This window comes from Triticum aestivum, chromosome 1A, assembly GCF_018294505.1.
Source record: "Triticum aestivum cultivar Chinese Spring chromosome 1A, IWGSC CS RefSeq v2.1, whole genome shotgun sequence".
NCBI lineage: Eukaryota > Viridiplantae > Streptophyta > Magnoliopsida > Poales > Poaceae > Triticum > Triticum aestivum.
This window is the reverse complement of record NC_057794.1, coordinates 396,137,740-396,148,772: the sequence shown is the minus strand read 5'-3', so window position 1 is coordinate 396,148,772 and position 11,033 is coordinate 396,137,740. Positions and strand designations below refer to the sequence as shown.

At 46.3% G+C, this 11,033-nt stretch overlaps 1 pseudogene; it reads left to right on the top strand.

Moving 5' to 3' along the window:
- LOC123186593 (uncharacterized) overlaps positions 1–10,561 on the top strand; it is an 11,735-nt pseudogene extending 1,174 nt beyond the window's left edge.
- Positions 10,562–11,033: the final 472 nt, after the last annotated feature.

Sequence of the window (11,033 nt, the reverse complement as noted above, 5' to 3'; positions counted from 1 at the left end):
GAGGGGAGAGTCCTAAAGGGGGAAGGCACCTCCGAGGTGCCTTGGGGAGGATGGACTCCTCCCCCCCTTGGCCGCACCCTTCCTTGGAGGAAGGGGCAAGGCTGCGCCCTCCCCCTCTCCCTTGGCCCTATATATAGTGGGGGGAAGGGAGGGAAACCATACCCAAGCCCTGGCGCCTCCCTCTCCCTCCCATGACACATCTCCCTCCTCCCGCAGCGCTTGGCGAAGCCCTGTTGGAATCCCGCTACTTCCACCACGCCGCCGTGTTGCTGGATCTCCATCAACATCTCCTCCCCCCTTGCTGGATCAAGAAGGAGGAGACGTCGCTGCTCCGTACGTGTGTTGAACGCGGAGGTGCCGTCCGTTCGGCGCTACGATCATCGGTGATTTGGATCACGACGAGTACGACTCCATCAACCCCGTTCTCTTGAACGCTTCCGCGCGCGATCTACAAGGGTATGTAGATCCACTCCTTCCTCGTTGCTAGATGACTCCATACATAGATCTTGGTGACATGTAGGAAAATTTTGAATTTATGCTACGTTCCCCAACAGTGGCATCATGAGCTAGGTCTATGCGTAGTTACTATGCACGAGTAGAACACAAAGAAGTTGTGGGCTTTGATTTTGTTCAATATGCTTGTCGTTACTAGTCTTATCTTGATTCGACGGTATTGTGGGATGAAGCGGCCCGGACCAACCTTACACGTATGCTTACGTGAGACCGGTTCCACCGACAAACATGCACTAGTTGCATAAGGTGGCTGGCGGGTGTCTGTCTCTCCCGCTTTAGTCGGGTCGGATTCGATGAAAAGGGTCCTTATGAAGGGTAAATAGCAATTGGCATATCACGTTGTGGTTTTGCGTAGGTAAGAAATATTCTTGCTAGAAACCCATAGCAGCCACGTAAAACATGCAAACAACAATTAGAGGACGTCTAACTTGTTTTTGCAGGGTATGCTATGTGATGTGATATGGCCAAAAGGATGTGATGAATGATATATGTGATGTATGAGATTGATCATGTTCTTGTAATAGGAATCACGACTTGCATGTCGATGAGTATGACAACCGGCAGGAGCCATAGGAGTTGTCTTAATTTATTTATGACCTGTGTGTCAACATAAACGTCATGTAATTACTTTACTTTATTGCTAACCGTTAGCTGTAGTAGTAGAAGTAATAAGTTGGCGAGACAACTTCATGGAGACACAATGATGGAGATCATGGTGTCATGCCGGTGACAAGATGATCATGGAGCCCCGAAGATGGAGATCAAAAGGAGCTATATGATATTGGCCATATCATGTCACTATTTGATTGCATGTGATGTTTATCATGTTTATACATCTTATTTGCTTAGAACGACGGTAGTAAATAAGATGATCCCTCATTAAAATTTCAAGAAAGTGTTCCTCCTAACTGTGCACCGTTGCGACAGTTCGTTGTTTCAATGCACCACGTGATGATCGGGTGTTTGATCCAAACGTTCACATACAACGGGTGTAAGACAGATTTACACATGCAAACACTTAGGTTGACTTGACGAGCCTAGCATGTGTATAGACATGGCCTCGGAACACAGAAGACCGAAAGGTCGAGCATGAGTCGTATGGTAGATACGATCAACATGAAGATGTTCACCGACGTTGACTAGTCCGTCTCACGTGATGATCGGACACGGCCTAGTTGACTCGGATCATGTAATCACTTAGATGACTAAAGGGATGTCTATCTGAGTGGGAGTTCATAAGATGAACTTAATTATCCTGAACATAGTCAAAAGGATTTTGCAAATTATGTCGTAGCTCATGCTATAGTTCTACTGTTTAGATATGTTCCTAAAAAAATTAGTTGAAAGTTGATAGTAGCAATTATGCGGACTAGGTCCGTAAACTGATGATTGTCCTCATTGCTTCATAGAAGGCTTATGTCCTTAATGCACCGCTCAGTGTGCTGAACCTCGAACGTCGTCTATGGATGTTGCGAACATCTGACATACACGTTTTGATGACTACATGATAGTTCAGTGCATAATGCTAAATGGTTTAAAATTGAGGCACCAAAGACGTTTTTGAAACATCGCAGAACATATGAGATGTTCCAAGGACTGAAATTGGGATTTCAGACTCGTGCCCACGTCAAGAGGTATGAGACCTCCGACGATTTTCTTAGCCTGCAAACTAAGGAGAAAAGCTCAGAGCTTGTGCTCATATTGTCTGAGTACAACAATCATTTGAATCAAGTGGGAGTTGATCTTCCAAATGAGATAGTGATGTTTCTCCGAAGTCATTACCACCACGCTGCTAGAGCTTCGTGATGAACTATAATATATCAGGGACATATATGATGATCCTTTAGATATTCGCGATGTTTGACACCACAAAAGTAGAAATCAAGTAGGAGCATCAATTGTTGATGGTTGGTGAAACCACTAGTTTCAAGAAGGGCAAGGGCAAGAAGGGATACTTCATGAAACGGCAAATCAGCTGCTGCTCTAGTGAAGAAACCCAAGGTTGAACCCAAACCCGAGACTAAGTGCTTCTGTAATGAGGGGAACGGTCACTGAAGCAGAACTACCCTAGATACTTGGTAGATGAGAAGGCAGGCAAGGTCGACAGAAGTATATTTGATATACATTATATTAATGTGTACTTTACTAGTACTCCTAGTAGCACCAGGGTATTAGATACCGGTTCGGTTGCTAAGTGTTAGTAACTCGAAATAAAAGCTACGAAATAAACGGAGACTAGCTAAAGGTGAGCTGACGATATGTGTTGGAAGTGTTTCCAATGTTGATATGATCAAGCATCGCACGCTCCCTCTACCATCGAGATTGGTGTTAAACCTAAATAATGGTTATTTGGTGTTTACGTTGAGCATAGACATGATTGGATTATGATTATCGCAATACGGTTATTCATTTAAGAGAATAATTGTTACTCTGTTTATTTGAATAATGCCTTCAATGGTCTTACGCCTAAAATGAATGGTTAATTGAATCTCGATCGTAGTGATACACATGTTCATGCCAAAAGATATAAGATAGTAATGATAGTATCACCTACTTGTGGCACTGCCACTTAAATCATATCGGTATAAAACGCATGAAGAAGCTCCATGTTGATGGATCTTTGGGCTCACTCGTTTTTGAAAAGTTTGAGACATGCGAACCATGTCTATTGGTGTATATGCATGAAGAAACTCCATGCAGATGGACCGTTTGAACTCACTTGATTTTGAATCACTTGAGACATGCAAATCATACCACATGGGCAAGATGACTGAAAGCCTCGGTTTCAGTAAAATGGAACCAGAAAGCAACTTGCTGGAAGTAATACATTTTGATGTGTGCAGTCCAATGAGTGCTGAGGCGTGTAGTGGATATCGTTATGTTCTTACTTCACAGATGATTTGAGTAGATGTTGAGTATATTTACTTGATGAATCACGAGTCTGAATTATTGAAAGGTTCAAGTAATTTCAGGGTGAAGTTGAAAGATCGTCGTGACAAGAGGATAAAAGATCTATGATATGATCATAGAGGTGAATATCTGAATCACGAGTTTGGCACAGAATTAAGACATTGTGGAAATTGTTTCACAACTGATACAACCTGGAACACCATAGTGTGATGGTGTGTCCGAACATCATAACTGCACCCTATTGGATATGATGCATACCATGATGTCTCTTATCGAATTACCATGATAGTTTATGGGTTAGGCATTAGGGACAACCACATTCACTTTAAATAGGGCACCACGTAATTCCGATGAGGTGACACCGTATGAACTATGGTTTAGAGAAACCTAAGCTGTCATTTCTTTAAAAAGTTTGGGGCTGCGACGCTTATGTGAAAAAGTTTCAGGCTGATAAGCTCAAACCCAAAGCGGATAAATGCATCTTCATAGGACACCCAAAACAGTTGGGTATACCTCCTGTCTCAGATCCGAAAGCAATAAGGGATTGTTTCCAGAATCGGGTCCTTTCTCGAGGAAAAGTTTCACTCGAAATAATTGAGAGAGAGGATGGTGGAGACTTGATGAGGTTATTGAACCGTCTCTTCAACTAGTGTGTAGCAGGGCACAGGAAATTGTTCCTATGGCACCTACACCAACTAAAGTGGAAGCTTATGATAGTGATCATGAAACTTCAGATCAAGTCACTACCAAACCTCGTGGGATGACAAGGATGCGTACTACTTCAGACTGGTACGTAATCCTGTCTTGGAAGTCATGTTACTAGACAACAATGAACCTACGAGCTATGGAGAAGCGATGGTGGGCCCGGATTCCGATAAATGGCTCGAGGCCATAAAATCCGAGAGAGGATCCATGTATGAAAACAAAGTGTAGACTTTGGCAGAATGGCTCGATGGTCGTAAGGCTATTGAGTACAGATGGATTTTAAAAGGAAGACGGACAATGATGGTAAATGTCACCATTAAGAAAGCTCGACTTGTCGTTAAGATGTTTTCCGACAAGTTCAAGGAGTTGACTACGATGAGACTTTCTCACTCGTAGCGATGCTAAGAGTCTGTTGGAATTATATTAGCGATTACTGCATTATTTATGAAATCTTGCAGATAGGATGTCAAAACATTGTTTCCTCGACGATTTTCTTGAGGAAAGGTTGTATGTGATACAACCAGAAGGTTTTGTCAATCCTGAAAGATGCTAATAAGTATGCAAAGCTCCAGCAATCCTTCTAAGGACTGGAGTAAGCATCTCGGAGTTGGAATGTATGCTTTGATGAGATGATCAAAGATTTTGGGTGTATACAAAGTTTATGAGAAACTTGTATTTCCAAAGAAGTGAATGGGAGCACTATAGAATTTCTGATAAATATATGTTGACATATTGTTGATCAGAAATGACGTAGAATTTCTGGAAAGCATATAGGGTTATTTGAAAAGTGTTTTTCGATGGAAAACCTGGATTAGGCTACTTGAGTATTGAGCATTAAGATATATAAGGATAGATCAAAACGCTTAATAGTACTTTCAAATGAGCATATGCCTTGACATGATCTTGAAGGTGTTCAAGATGGATCAGTCAAAGAAGGAGTTCTTGCCTGAGATGTAAGGTATGAAGTTAAGACTTAAAGCTCGACCACGGCAGAAGAAAGAGAAAGGACGAATGCCGTCCCCTATGCTTTTGTCATAGGCTCTATACGGTATGCCATGCTGAGTACCGCACCTGATGTGTGCCTTGCCACATGTCTGGCAAGAGGGTACAAAGGTGATCCAGGAGTGGATCACAAGACAGCGGTCAAAGTTATCCTTAGTAACTAGTGGACTAAGAAATTTTCTCGATTATGGAGGTGGTAAAAGAGTTCGTCGTAAAGAGTTACGTCGATGCAAGCTTAACACCTATCCGGATAGCTCTGAGTAGAGATACCGGATACGTATAATGGAGCAACAATTTAGAATAGCTCCAAGTAGAACAGTTATTTGAAATGGCTCCAAATATAGCGTAGTAGCTGCATCTACAAGATGACATAGAGATTTGCAAAGTACATACGGATCTGAAAGATTCAGACCCGTTGACTAAAACCTCTCTCACAAGCAAAACATGATCAAACCCAGAACTCATTGAGTCTTAATCACATGATGATGTGAACTAGTTTAGTGACACTAGTAAACTCTTTGGATGTTGGTCACATGGCGATGTGACCTGTGAGTGTTAATCACATGGCGATGTGAACTAGATTATTGACTCTAGTGCAAGTGGGAGACTGTTGGAAATATGCCCTAGAGGCAATAATAAATTAGTTATTATTATATTTCCTTGTTCATGATAATCGTTTATTATCCATGCTAGAATTTTATTGATAGGAAACTCAGATACATGTGTGGATACATAGACAACACCATGTCCCTAGTAAGCCTCTAGTTGACTAGCTCGTTAATCAATAGATGGTTACGGTTTCCTGACCATGGACATTGGATGTCATTGATAACGGGATCACATCATTAGGAGAATGATGTGATGGACAAGACCCAATCCTAAGCCTAGCACAAGGATCGTGTAGTTCGTTCGCTAAAGCTTTTCTAATGTCAAGTATCATTTCCTTAGACCATGAGATTGTGCAACTCCCGGATACCGTAGGAATACTTTGGGTGTGCCAAACGTCACAACGTAACTGGGTGGCTATAAAGGAACATTACAGGTATCTCCGAAAGTGTCTGTTGGGTTGGCACAAATCGAGACTGGGATTTGTCACTCCGTGTAAACGGAGAGGTATCTCTGGGCCCACTCGGTAGGACATCATCATAATGTGCACAATGTGATCAAGGAGTTGATCACGGGATGATGTGTTACGGAACGAGTAAAGAGACTTGCCGGTAACGAGATTGAACAAGGTATCGGGATACCGATGATCAAATCTCGGGGAAGTAACATACCGATAGACAAAGGGAATTGTATGCGGGATTGATTAAGTCCTTGACATCGTGGTTCATCCGATGAGATCATCGTGGAACATGTGGGAGCCAACATGGGTATCTAGATCCCGTTGTTGGTTATTGACCGGAGAGTCATCTCGGTCATGTCTGCATGGTTCCCGAACCCGTAGGGTCTACACACTTAAGGTTCAGTGACGCTAGGGTTATAGAGATATTAGTATGCGGTAACCTGAAAGTTGTTCGGAGTCCCGGATGAGATCCCGGATGTCACGAGGAGTTCCGGAATGGTTCGGAGGTAAAGAATTATATATAGGAAGTGCTATTTCGGCCATCGGGACAAGTTTCGGGGTCATCGATATTGTACCGGGACCACCGGAAGGGTCCCGGGGGTCCACCGGGTCGGGCCACCTGCCCCGGGGGGCCACATGGGCTGTAGGGGATGCGCCTTGGCCTATATGGGCCAAGGGCACCAGCCCCAAGAGGCCCATGCGCCAAAGGGACAAGAGGAGGGGAGAGTCCTAAAGGGGGAAGGCACCTCCGAGGTGCCTTGGGGAGGATGGACTCCTCCCCCCCTTGGCCGCACCCTTCCTTGGAGGAAAGGGCAATACTGCACCCTCCCCCTCTCCCTTGGCCCTATATATAGTGGGGGGAAGGGAGGGAAACCATACCCAAGCCCTGGCGCCTCCCTCTCCCTCCCATGACACATCTCCCTCCTCCCGCAGCGCTTGGCGAAGCCCTGTTGGAATCCCGCTACTTCCACCACGCCGTCGTGCTGCTGGATCTCCATCAACCTCTCCTCCCCCCTTGCTGGATCAAGAAGGAGGAGACGTCGCTGCTCCGTACGTGTGTTGAACGTGGAGGTGCCGTCCGTTCAGCGCTAGGATCATCGGTGATTTGGATCACGACGAGTACGACTCCATCAACCCCGTTCTCTTGAACGCTTTCGCGTGCGATCTACAAGGGTATGTAGATCCACTCCTCCCTCGTTTCTAGATGACTCCATAGATAGATCTTGGTGACACGTAGGAAAATTTTGAATTTATGCTATGTTCCCCAACAGCATGTTGATATGATTTGAGTTCATTTTTTGTTTATGTATGCTTTATGCTTATGGTGGTTTTGTTTATGAAATTTTATTAAGGCGGCCACCTCTTGCGGACAACATCGGCACACGGTACTCCATGCTGGACTGGGCATTTGACAAGGGTTATCGTGCCCGGTTCATAGAGAACGGAGAGGTAAGTGATATGAATTTTGATGAAAATTTTCGGATTGATGAAAATAATTTCCTAACTTTTGGCGTTCACTTTTTGACAGATGCTCCAGCCACTGCGCATGAGGGGTCACGGGGTTCATGGGCATGTGGACTACGACAAGCGCTACACGCCGTTCTTCAAGAGAGCCCGTCTGTTGGGTTTTGTGTTGCAGTTCAAGCGTCAGCCGCCGACGCTTGTCCACGCAGCTCTGACGGCGTTGATTGACCGGTGGCGACCGGAGACCCATTCTTTTCATCTGTCATGCGGGGAGATGACGGTGACCCTCGAGGATTGGGCGATGATTACTGCCATGCCGATCGAGGGTCATGCACTCACCGGGCGAGTGGAGAGGACCAACTGGCAGCAGAGGGTTGCAGCCCTCATCGGCGACTGCCCCACTATCAAGGGTAACTGTACATCCGGTGTGCCGTTGACCTGGCTCTCGGAGCACCGGCAGAAATGCCCCGAAGGCGTCGACGAGACGACCGTGGAGTGGTACGCGAGGGCCTACCTATGGTATCTTCTCACGGAGGTCGTGTTTCCAGACAGCTCCGGGAACTCTGCCAACTGGTCGTATCTCTTCTTCCTAGCGGACTGGGAGGCAGGGTACAGTTGGGGGACCGCATCTCTCGCCTATCTATACCGTTCGGTAAGAGAGGATCTAATTGCCTACCTACCTACGAAAGTGTGTCCATGACATTTTCTTATATTTGATCCTCATTTGATGTTTTGCAGCTTGATGACGCAACGCAGAGGACGGGAGACAAGTCCAATATGGGTGGCTTTGTCTGGGCCTTCTCCATTTGGATGTAGGAGCGGCTGCCGGTGGGGCGTCCGGAGAAGTTGCCAAGACGCCCGTGGGGTGCCTATAGCGAAGACGGCGACGAGACTCGACACCCCACCGTAGCTTACGAGTGGGACATTGTCAAACTCTACACGGGCCTAAACAAGACTTTGTACAAGACCTACACCAACGAGTTGGACACTTTGACGCATAAGCAGGTATATGAACTCGCTCAACACCTTTCTCTTTGATTCCACTTTTGACCGAGAGTGGGAACTTACCAATGTATATGTAACAGGTAAACTGGTGGCCATATCATGACCGATAGTGGGGCTTTGATCTGAACGTGATGTGCGATGGAGACCGTGGTCTCTGGTGGTGCATCGTGCCCATGATATGTGTGTACGCCGTCGAGTGGCACTTGCCACACCGCGTGGCCACACAATTTGGGATTTATCAGCATACCCCACCAGGCCAGCCCACCGATACCGGCGGCCATGCGCTCCACCTGTGAGCGCTTTGTTCTCCGTGCCCATGATTTCATTACGCTTATCATGTTTCTTGTTGCTTATGATGATCTCATTGTGCTTATGATGATTCTTGTTGCTTATGCCTTGCAGGATGAGCCGGCAGAAGAATCGGTCGATCACAGACTGGGGAGAGAAGCATAAAACTCATGCGACGGAGTGGAACCGATGGAGGTTCTATAAAGACGTGGAGAGGAAAGTTACTGACTGGGATGCTTACCTGAGCCGACACATGAGGTGGTACGATGATGGCTAGAAGCACCGTCTTCGTCTCAGGCCTCGGTGGACGGCGGAAGACATTGCGGAGCTGGAGAGGGATGACCCCGAGGAAGAGGCCTACCAGACCGGCATCAGAGACATGCACAGTAGATTTAGGGAGTTTGCACCCCTCATCAACAGAGTGGTAAGTTTGAACCGACGGTTGTATTTAAATTAGTTTATTCGTCATCGTGACTGACTTATGTCGTTGCAGTCTGGTGAGGTGAACAGATGCATCTTTGAAGCCTCAGATGCACTAGGTGATCTCCTGGGGAGCATAGAATCTGAGAACAAAGTGAGGGGGATGATGAAGGTACAATTCCAGCCTCCTCGAAACAGATGCATCTTGTTCACCTGCAATCAGTCGATCTGATACTTATTATGCCCTTGTTTCATTGTGAGTGCAGAAGTTCGTGAAGCGTTGTCGCAAGCTGGTAGGGCTGCTTGGGTGTGCTGGAGCTGGGTCAGTTGAAGCTTATCAGCCTGTAGCCACACAGGGTCTCATCGGCTCATCGAGCCATGCTCCCCCGTCGTCTAGGTTGGTTGGGGAGGAGGAGGAGGAGGAGGCCACACATGAAGAAGGGGAGAAGGAGGAGGAGGCCACACATGAAGAAGGGGAGGAGGAGGAGAGCAACGGGGAGGAGGAGTACAATGAATATTATGGACCTCCACCAACTCAAACATCTCAAGCATCTCAGCTGCCGAAGAGGAATTCGAAAAAGAAGGATTTGCTGAGTCCGGACCCTTCCCAGAGAACGGTTCCTCGCCGGCCCAAGAAGAAGACCGAAGAGACTCGTTCAAAGAGTAACAAGGACCGTACCTCCAAGAGGTGAAGGAGCAACTGATTATGCTCTTCGATACTTGGCTCTTTTAGTTTGGTTGAACTTCGTTTGGTTGAACTTGTCTAGTGCTTGTGAAACTACGTGGAACTATGTGTTTGCTATTTGTGGATCTATGTGTTTGAAATGTTATATGCACTTCAAGTTATCTTAATATGGATCTATGTGATGCCCAAGTTTAATTGTTTAAAATCTATGATATTGCTGTCATATTTGTGAAACTTGCTGTGATATTGCTGTCATATTGAATTTGAGAACAAGCAACCAAATGAACTTGAAAAACAAAACAGAGGACCCTACCGCCAGGCACCCTGGCGGTAGGGTTAGACAACCTACCGCCAGCCCCCATGGCGGTAGGGTGAACCTACCGAGAGGGCCCTTTCATATTTCGTTACAGAAGCTCTATACGGCAAAACACAAGACCCTACCGCCAGGGGTCCTGGCGGTAGGATCAGACAACCTACCGCCATGGGGGCTGGCTCTAGGGTGAACCTACCGCCAGGGCCCTTGCATCTTTCGTTACAGAATGTCTGCATGGCAAAACCCTGCCACACCTTACCGCAGAGGCACTGGCGGTAAGGTTAGACAGCCTACCGCCAGGGCCCCTGGCGGTAGGGTACTTATCCACGTCAGCACGCGGCGACGGCCGCCGTCCCCTCTGTCACACCCTACCGCCAGTGACGTTGGCGCTAGGCTGTCTAACCCTACCGCCAGAGACTCTGGCAGTAGCAAAAGGGTCAAATCCCGAAAATATTTCAAACCGGGGTCAGATTTTGATTTTGTTTGTCAAAAGGGTCAAAACACGAAATTTAGCCACGACCGTATATGTTGGGGAACGTTGCAGAAAACAAAAAATTTCCTACGGTTTCACCAAGATCCATCTATGAGTTCATCTAGCAACGAGTGATCGGATTGCATCTACATACCTTTGTAGATCACGCGCGGAAGCGTTCAAAGAACGG